The sequence below is a fragment of the Panulirus ornatus genome, chromosome 27 (assembly GCF_036320965.1).
Source record: "Panulirus ornatus isolate Po-2019 chromosome 27, ASM3632096v1, whole genome shotgun sequence".
NCBI classification, from domain to species: Eukaryota; Metazoa; Arthropoda; class Malacostraca; order Decapoda; family Palinuridae; genus Panulirus; species Panulirus ornatus.
The window spans coordinates 1,037,394-1,045,961 of record NC_092250.1 but is presented as its reverse complement, the minus strand read 5'-3'; the positions used below and the strand labels follow the sequence as shown (position 1 = coordinate 1,045,961).

General features: G+C 45.9%; 1 protein-coding gene across 2 annotated transcripts in view; it reads left to right on the top strand.

Moving 5' to 3' along the window:
- The first annotated feature begins 5,023 nt into the window (after positions 1 to 5,023).
- LOC139757517 (facilitated trehalose transporter Tret1-2 homolog) overlaps positions 5,024 to 8,568 on the top strand; it is a 14,771-nt gene continuing 11,226 nt past the window's right edge. For both annotated transcript variants that reach the window (XM_071678032.1, XM_071678030.1), the window contains exons 1-2: positions 5,024 to 5,109; positions 7,502 to 7,675. The gene's annotated coding sequence lies outside the window, so the exon portion shown is untranslated. The remainder of the gene's footprint in view (positions 5,110 to 7,501; positions 7,676 to 8,568) is intronic.

The following is an 8,568-nucleotide window of genomic DNA, read 5'->3' as shown; positions in this document are numbered from 1 at the left end:
CAACCCATTCCACTTCCAAAAAACCCACCCCCCTTTTCTTCGTTTAACCCCCAGGCCACCCCTTTTTGCCCCATTACGCCCCGGGTGGGAGCCCAATTTGCATCGAAAAAACATTCGTCTCAGTCCTCAAACATCTTTCCACACACTGCTTAACGGATCCACGACCTTAACCCTCTTCCTCCAACTCATGGTCATCAATTTCCTTTGGTTCCCCCCGCCGGGGGGGTGGGGGGTTCCACTCCAGTGTGTCTAAAACACCCCACTTCTTTCCATTCAAAGGGTCTCTCAACCTACCCTTCTCCCTTGTAAAAAATTCACTCTAGTTCCCAACTTTCCTCTCATACACTCGCCCACTACCTTTTTACTACCTTTTTCAGTTTCTCAATCGAGTCTCCCGGCCCGCTCCCTTCTCAAAAAAAAAAAAAAAAAAAAAAAAAAAAAAAAAAAAAAACGCATTTACCTCCCTAACCACCTTATCCACAAACAGATCAACCCCCCAAAGGGGGTGACAGAACACCGCCCCGGGCCCCTTTTTCCCCCGAAACCCAATCTTTCTCCTCTTTTCCCCACTGCCCCCACAAACCAAAAACCCCTTGCCTCGTTAATAAAACCTCTTGCCCCGGGCCCCCAATTTCCCCCCCCGCTCCCCCCCCCGCACCCCCCCTTCCTCTTCCTTTTTACCCTTTCCCCGCCACCCCCCCCCACAAACACAACAAACCTGGGCCTTTTAATAAAAAAAACCTCCCCCCTGTTTCCTTGTGGTTTTTCCCCCCAAAACCAATCTTCGAAACCCGCCTTTCAAAACCCTTTTCTTATCAAGTCTAATCTTTGCGCCCTTTTCAAGCCCCCAAAATTTGCCCCCTTTGGAAAAATCCTCGTTATCCAATCACTTCTCATGATTCTTTTCCAAAGCCGGTTTTCAGACCCCTTGGTAAACCACCCCCTTTCCCTCCCGGGCCCCCTTCCCAAACCTCCCTGACCTGACGCAATGTCAAAGAATTATAATCTTAATATTAGTGATGGTCTATACAAATTAGATAACTTTATTGTTGATAAAATTTGTAAAATGATAAGTTTATGAACGCTCGTTGTATGTTTTGGACAATCACATGTTTACCAGATGACGTCCTAGCTTCGTCTCTTCGTTGTATATTAACTGACTTATATTTCTCTCTTGTATCTCCCCTGATGATGTGATTATTACACGAAAGTGCACTTGGGACCTTTTTGTGTTTCATTTTCCCCGTGGACTCATTGGAATATATTTTTCTTTTTTTTCATTTTGCTTTGTCGCTGTCTCCCGCGTTTGCGAGGTATATATATATATATATATATATATATATATATATATATATATATATATATACACACACACTTGCTTGACGTTCGCATACAAACTGTGTATAAATCTTGAGTTAGAAGTTGGGCGGTGCATGTCTGAGAATTAATGTCAATTTCACACATGACCATCAAGAAATCGTACAAATGACAGGTGTTAACAATTCAAAGACCATATATATATATATATATATATATATATATATATATATATATATATATATATATATATATATATATATATATATATATTATTATCATTATTTTGCTTTGTCGCTGTCTCCCGCGTTTGCGAGGTAGCGCAAGGAAACAGACAAAAGAAATGGCCCAACCCCCCCCATACACATGTCTACGTCCACACACGCAAATACACATACCTACACAGCTTTCCATGGTTTACCCCAGACGCTTCACATGCCCTGATTCAATCCACTGACAGCACGTCAACCCCGGTATACCACATCGATCCAATTCACTCTATTCCTTGCCCTCATTTCACCCTCCTGCATGTTCAGGCCCCGATCACACAAAATCTTTTTCACTCCATCTTTCCACCTAAAATTTGGTCTCCCACTTCTCCTCGTTCCCTCCACCTCCGACACATATATCCTCTTGGTCAATCTTTCCTCATTCATTCTCTCCATGTGCCCAAACCATTTCAAAACACCCTCTTCTGCTCTCTCAACCACGCTCTTTTTATTTCCACACATCTCTCTTACCCTTACATTACTTACTCGATCAAACCACTTCACACCACACATTGTCCTCAAACATCTCATTTCCAGCACATCCATCCTCCTGCGCACAACTCTATCCATAGCCCACGCCTCGCAACCATACAACATTGTTGGAACCACTATTCCTTCAAACATACTCATTTTTGCTTTCCGAGATAATGTTCTCGACTTCCACACATTCTTCAAGGCTCCCAGGATTTTCGCCCCCTCCTCCACCCTATGATTAACTTCCGCTTCCATGGTTCCATCCGCTGACAGATCCACTCCCAGATATCTAAAACACTTTACTTCCTCCAGTTTTTCTCCATTCAAACTTACCTCCCAATTTACTTGACCCTCAACCCTACTGTACCTAATAACCTTGCTCTTATTCACATTTACTCTTAACTTTCTTCTTTCACACACTTTACCAAACTCAGTCACCAGCTTCTGCAGTTTCTCACATGAATCAGCCACCATATATATATATATATATATATATATATATATATATATATATATATATATATATATATATACACAACTTCGCGGCCCGCATACCTATTCTGTCCACATAAAACGAACATAACTGAATGTAACACCTTTCGTTGAACGCGTTCAGACTTTAAGGTAAATGAACACATACCAGAGTTAATACGACAACACTCTTGGACTTAAATCACAGAGTCTCTCTCTCTCTCTCTCTCTCTCTCTCTCTCTCTCTCTCTCTCTCTCTCTCTCTCTCTCTCTCTCTCCACCTCCCTGCGTTACAGAATACAACATTTTTCACAACGGCCTCCTCTTCTTTTTCTTCTTCTCCTCCTGTATTATCAACTCGGGCAAACACACTCAAAGAGGTACAGAGAGACATGGAGTCTTTGTACACAAAAAGGGAACAACGAAAACAAAAAAAAAAAATATATATATATATATATATATATATATATATATATATATATATATATATATATATATATATATCCTCCCCTCCTGTTTTTTCACTTTTCCAAAAGAAGGAACAGAGAACGGGGCCAAGTGAGGTATTTCCCCCTCAAAAGATCGGTCCTCTGTTCTTAACGCTACCTCGCTCACGCGAGAAATGGCGAATATGTAAGGAATATATATATATATATATATATATATATATATATATATATATATATATATATATATATATATATATATCCTATGAGTCCACGGGGGAAAATGAAACACGAAAAGTTCCCAAGTGCACTTTCGTGTAATAATCACATCATCATCAGGGGAGACACAAGAGAGAAATATAACAGTCACTTGATATACATCGAAGAGACGAAGCTAGGACGCCATTTGGTAAACATGTGATTGTCGATATATATATATATATATATATATATATATATATATATATATATATATATATATATATATATATATATGTATGGGTGTGATTTCTTGCACCTGAGCACCAATGATTTGTACACCGAGGTGGGGGCGGGGTAAGGTGGGGGTTGGGGGCTAAGGGGAGGAGAGGTGGTGGTGGTGGGGGTTTGGTGGAGGGGGAGGAGGAGGGTCTGGGAGGAACCAGTTCAAACCACCGAAAACCGAAGACACACGAGAGACGGTCGCCAAGCGAGACGGGGGGAGGGGGGGGGGGGTGTGAGGTGTGTGGGGGGTGAGGGGGAGGGGGGGATGGATTCCTCCCCCGTCTCGCATACTGTACATAACACAACACCACGTGTGTGCGCGTGCGGGGGGGTGCAGGCCCCTCCCTTCTCCCCTCCCCTCCCTTCTCCCCACCCTCGCAAGGTGGGTGGGGAGAGGGGAAACGAGGGTGAGAAATACGAAGTTGGGGCACGCGCGTGTGTGTGCGCGCGTGTGTGTGTGTGTGTGTGTGTGTGTGTGTGTGTGTGTGTGTGTGCCCCCTCCCCATCAATTCCCTCCCTCCCTCTGGAGATGGGGGGGCGGGGGCCTCACCACCCACACACCCCCCCCAACACACAGTTGGTGTCCAGCCTTCTCTGAGAGAAGAAGCGCCACACACGCGCCGCCTCTCCTCTCTCCATCACCAACACCATCACCATCACCATCACCAACACCAACACCATCACCACCATCACCAACACCACCATCCTGGTGACGTCACGACGCCGGCCCCTCACCAACACCCCTGGCCCAACCCCCAACACTCCCTCCCACACATCACCAACACTCCCTCCCACACATCACCAACACTCCCTCCCACACATCACCAACACTCCCTCCTACACATCACCAACACTCCCTCCCACACATCACCAACACTCCCTCCCACACATCACCAACACTCCCTCCCACACATCACCAACACTTCACTACTCCCTCCCTCCCACATATCACCAACACTCTTATATAATCCCTCCAACACATCACCCACACTTCACTACTCCCTCCCTCCCACACATCACCAACACTCTTACGTAATCCCTCCAGAACATCACCAACACTCTTAACTACTCCCTCCCACACATCACCAACACTCCCCACTCCTCCCTCCCTCCCAGACATCACCAACACTCCCCACTCCTCCCTCCCTCCCACACATCACCAACACTCCCCACTCCTCCCTCCCTCCCACACATCACCAACACTCCCCACTCCTCCCTCCCTCCCACACATCACCAACACTCCCCACTCCTCCCTCCCTCCCACACATCACCAACACTCCCCACTCCTCCCTCCCTCCCACACATCACCAACCCTTCCCACTACTCCCTCCCTCACACACATCACCAACACTCCCCACTACTCCCTCCCTCACACACACACACACACACACACACACACCTGAAGACCTCGTGCCAGTGGGTCTTAGCCAAGCGGAGAAGGCCACCCTCTCCCTCTCCCCCCACAAAGTTGGTGCCACACCCGGTGGGCCAACACCGAACCCACCCCCCCCAACATCCCCCCCCCACATCCCTCCCCCTTTTTCAAGGTTGGTCCCCCCCCTCCCCCCCCCCCCCCCCCCCCATCACACCCCCCGCCACTATCAGGAAGACCCCGCGCCTCAGACCCACGCCAGCCAGCGCCATGACGGGTAAGAAGCCAAGCGCCCGCACCCAGGCTCAGGCTCTCTCTCTCTCTCTCTCTCTCTCTCTCTCTCTCTCTCTCTCTCTCTCTCTCTCGTCCCATCCCACCAGTGTCTCTTATCTCTTTATCTCGTCCCATCCCACCAGTATGTCTTATCTCGTCGCATCCCACCAGTGTCTCTTATCTCTTTATCTCGTCCCATCCCACCAGTGTCTCTTATCTCTTTATCTCGTCCCATCCCACTAGTGTCTCTTATCTCGTCGCATCCCACCAGTGTCTCTTATCTCTTTATCTCGTCCCATCCCACCAGTGTCTCTTATCTCGTCACATCGCGCCAGTGTCTTATGGACCCCAGTGTGTCTCTCTCACGTCCTTCACATGTGTTGCCTCTACACAGATGCGCTGCGTGGCCTTTTAAATGCCCCTCTTCCCCCCAGAACCAAAACAAGACACGAGAAAAGCCTTTTGGAAATGGCACTCGAAATGGCCCTACGCCTGCACTCGAGGACCTAAGTGACGTGAAAAAATATAATATATATATAATACATAATAACATGTACAAAAAGAAAACGACCCAAAGAAAACGGCCTGTCCTCTGCAGCTCTTCAGTACGGTGACACGCATGAGATCATGCGCAGGGCCATGTTTTCGGACGGGGGAAAATGCGCAGGAAATACGAAGGAACAGTGAGGTGTGATGTCTAGTGTGTGTGTGTGTGTGTGTGTGTGTGTGTGTGTGTGTGTGTGTGTGTGTGTGTGTGTCTGAAGAAGGCATGGTTCCCAGTGAATGTCGGTCTGCGGCAGAGGGGGAGGAGTGTGTGTTGTGATGTCGCCGTGGGTGTTTAATCTGTTCATGGATGGGGTGGTGAGGGAGGTGAATGAGAAACTCTTGGGGAGAGAGAAAGGGGCGAGTATGTTGTTGTCTGTTGGGGATGAAAGGGGTGGGCTTTTGGGAAGTGAGACAGCTTCTGTATGCCGATGATCCAACCCTGGTGGGCTGATTGTGAGTGAGAAACTGCAGAAGCTGGCGACTGCGTTTGGAAGAGTGTGTGAAAGGAGGAAGTTGAGGGTAAACTGTGAGTAAATGCAAGGTTATCAGGTATATAGCAAGTTAATTGGGGGTGAATGAATGGAGAAAGTCTACAGAAAGTCAAATATTTTAAGATACCCGTCAGTGGACATGGCAGTGGATGGAACCATGGAAGCGGAAACGAGTCATGAGGTGGGTATGGGGGCGAAAGGTTCTGGGAGAACTGAAAAATGTGCCGAAAAGGAGATCGTTATCTGGAATTAAAATGCCTGGGAACAACATGTTTTGTGAGGTGCTTTGATCGAGCAAGTTAAAAAAGGAAAAAAAAATAAAAGAGTTAAGAGGGAGGTGTGTGGTAATGAAGGTGTTTGTGAGAAGTGAAGAGAGTGTACGAAAATGGTCTGGACATATGGAGAGAATGAGGAAAGTGAGGCTGGCGAAGAGGACATAGGTCTCAGAAGCGGAAGGAACAAGGATGAACAGCTGACTGTGGACAGGCTGTTACTGGGATTCGAACTGGCGCGAACTCGACCCTTTTAGCCCACCTGTGAATGCACCACATCAGTGAAACAAAAAAAGATAAACAAACAGTTGTACGTATACAGAAAACGCAGGAAACATATGCGACCCGTGCCAAGGGTGTGCCATCAATTTGAAATCAGGTCCACAAGGGCCACGACCCTCACAGGTTCTCGAAGGAGGGCGGCACACAGGAACAGCAGGAAGACAAGAGATAGCAGGGGCAAAGATAACAAGTCAGAGAACAAAAGATAACAAGTCAAAGAACAAGATAAGAAAGCCAACTCGTGGTGATAGGTCAAATGGGATCAGCACTTTTAAACAAAGAGCAAGATGTCGAAAAAGACAAATCCTTATCAGTTCAGAGATAAAAGATATCGAAGTCAGGGAGGGGCGGGGGGAGATCCTTGTTGGTTGAGTGAGATAAGAGGGTAGAGATAAGACGACGAGCTAATACAGGTTTGCAGCGATCTGGAACGTGTGTCTGTGGGCCGTCTGTGTGTCGTCTGTGGGCCATTGGGCCACGCGAAGGTGGTGTTCCAAAGGCCTAAAGGCCTGTGTAAAACCTTTTTTTCTTTTCTTTTTTGAAGAATGAACCCCCCCCCCCCAGCAAGAGAGTGGCGAATCCAAGGGATGGGACGTTCCAATATTCGCAAACCTGTCGTTCACAAGTACACTACATCTTCACAGTTTCTCTCTCTCTCTCTCTCTCTCTCTCTCTCTCTCTCTCTCTCTCTCTCTCTCTCTCTCTCTCTCTCTCAATCCAATATATATATATATATATATATATATATATATATATATATATATATATATATATATATATATATATATATATATATCCTTTCCAGACCATGACCCATCATATACACCCATCGGGCCGCCAGTCCACCTCGCCGACCCATCATGCACCTCCTTACTGGAGGCGGTCCCTGGGGACCCCATTCGCCACCCGCTACTGAAGGGTTCGATCGCAGGCGCCTCCCTGGTGGTGCCCATCGACGACTGCTCAAAGGACCTCAAAGGTAAGGAAAGACACGAGAGGTATACATGGAATGCATCGTAATGGTGCGGGTGGTCATGTCTATTGCTAAGAGTCCACTGGAAGGGATGGGGTGATGAAACACGGCAAGTTACCCAAGTGCACTTTCGTGTCATGATCAAATCATCATCATCAGGGCCCAATATATATATATATATATATATATATATATATATATATATATATATATATATATATATATATATATATATATTTCATACTATTCGCCATTTCCCGCATTAGCGAGGTAGCGTTGAGAACAGAGGACTGGGCCTTTGAGGGAATATCCTCACCTGGCCCCCTTCTCTGTTCCCTTTTGGAAAATTAAAAAAAAAAAAAAAAAGCGAGAGGGGAGGATTTCCAGCCACCCGCTCCCTCCCCTTTTAGTCGCCTTCTACGACATGCAGGGAATACGTGGGAAGTATTCTCTCTCCCCTATCCCCAGGGATAATATATATATATATATATATATATATATATATATATATATATATATATATATATATTCCTATGAGTCCATGAGGAGGAAATGAAACACGATAAGTTCCCAAGTGCACTTTCGTGTCATAATCACATCATCAGGGGAGACACAAGAGAGAAGTATAACAGTTAGTTGATATACATCGAAGAGACGTAGCTAGGACGCCATCTGGTAAACATGCGATTGTCCAAGACAGACAATGAGCGTATCATAAACTTATTATGTGGACCAGGTGAATTGTATACAAATTCTATCAACAATACAGTTATCCAATTTATAGAGACCATCACTAATATTAAGATTATAATTATTATAATTCTTTGTGTATTTAACAATAGAAGATTCAATGATATTTCTCGTGGTAATAGAGTTAAAGTTAATAGCTGAGATGGCGT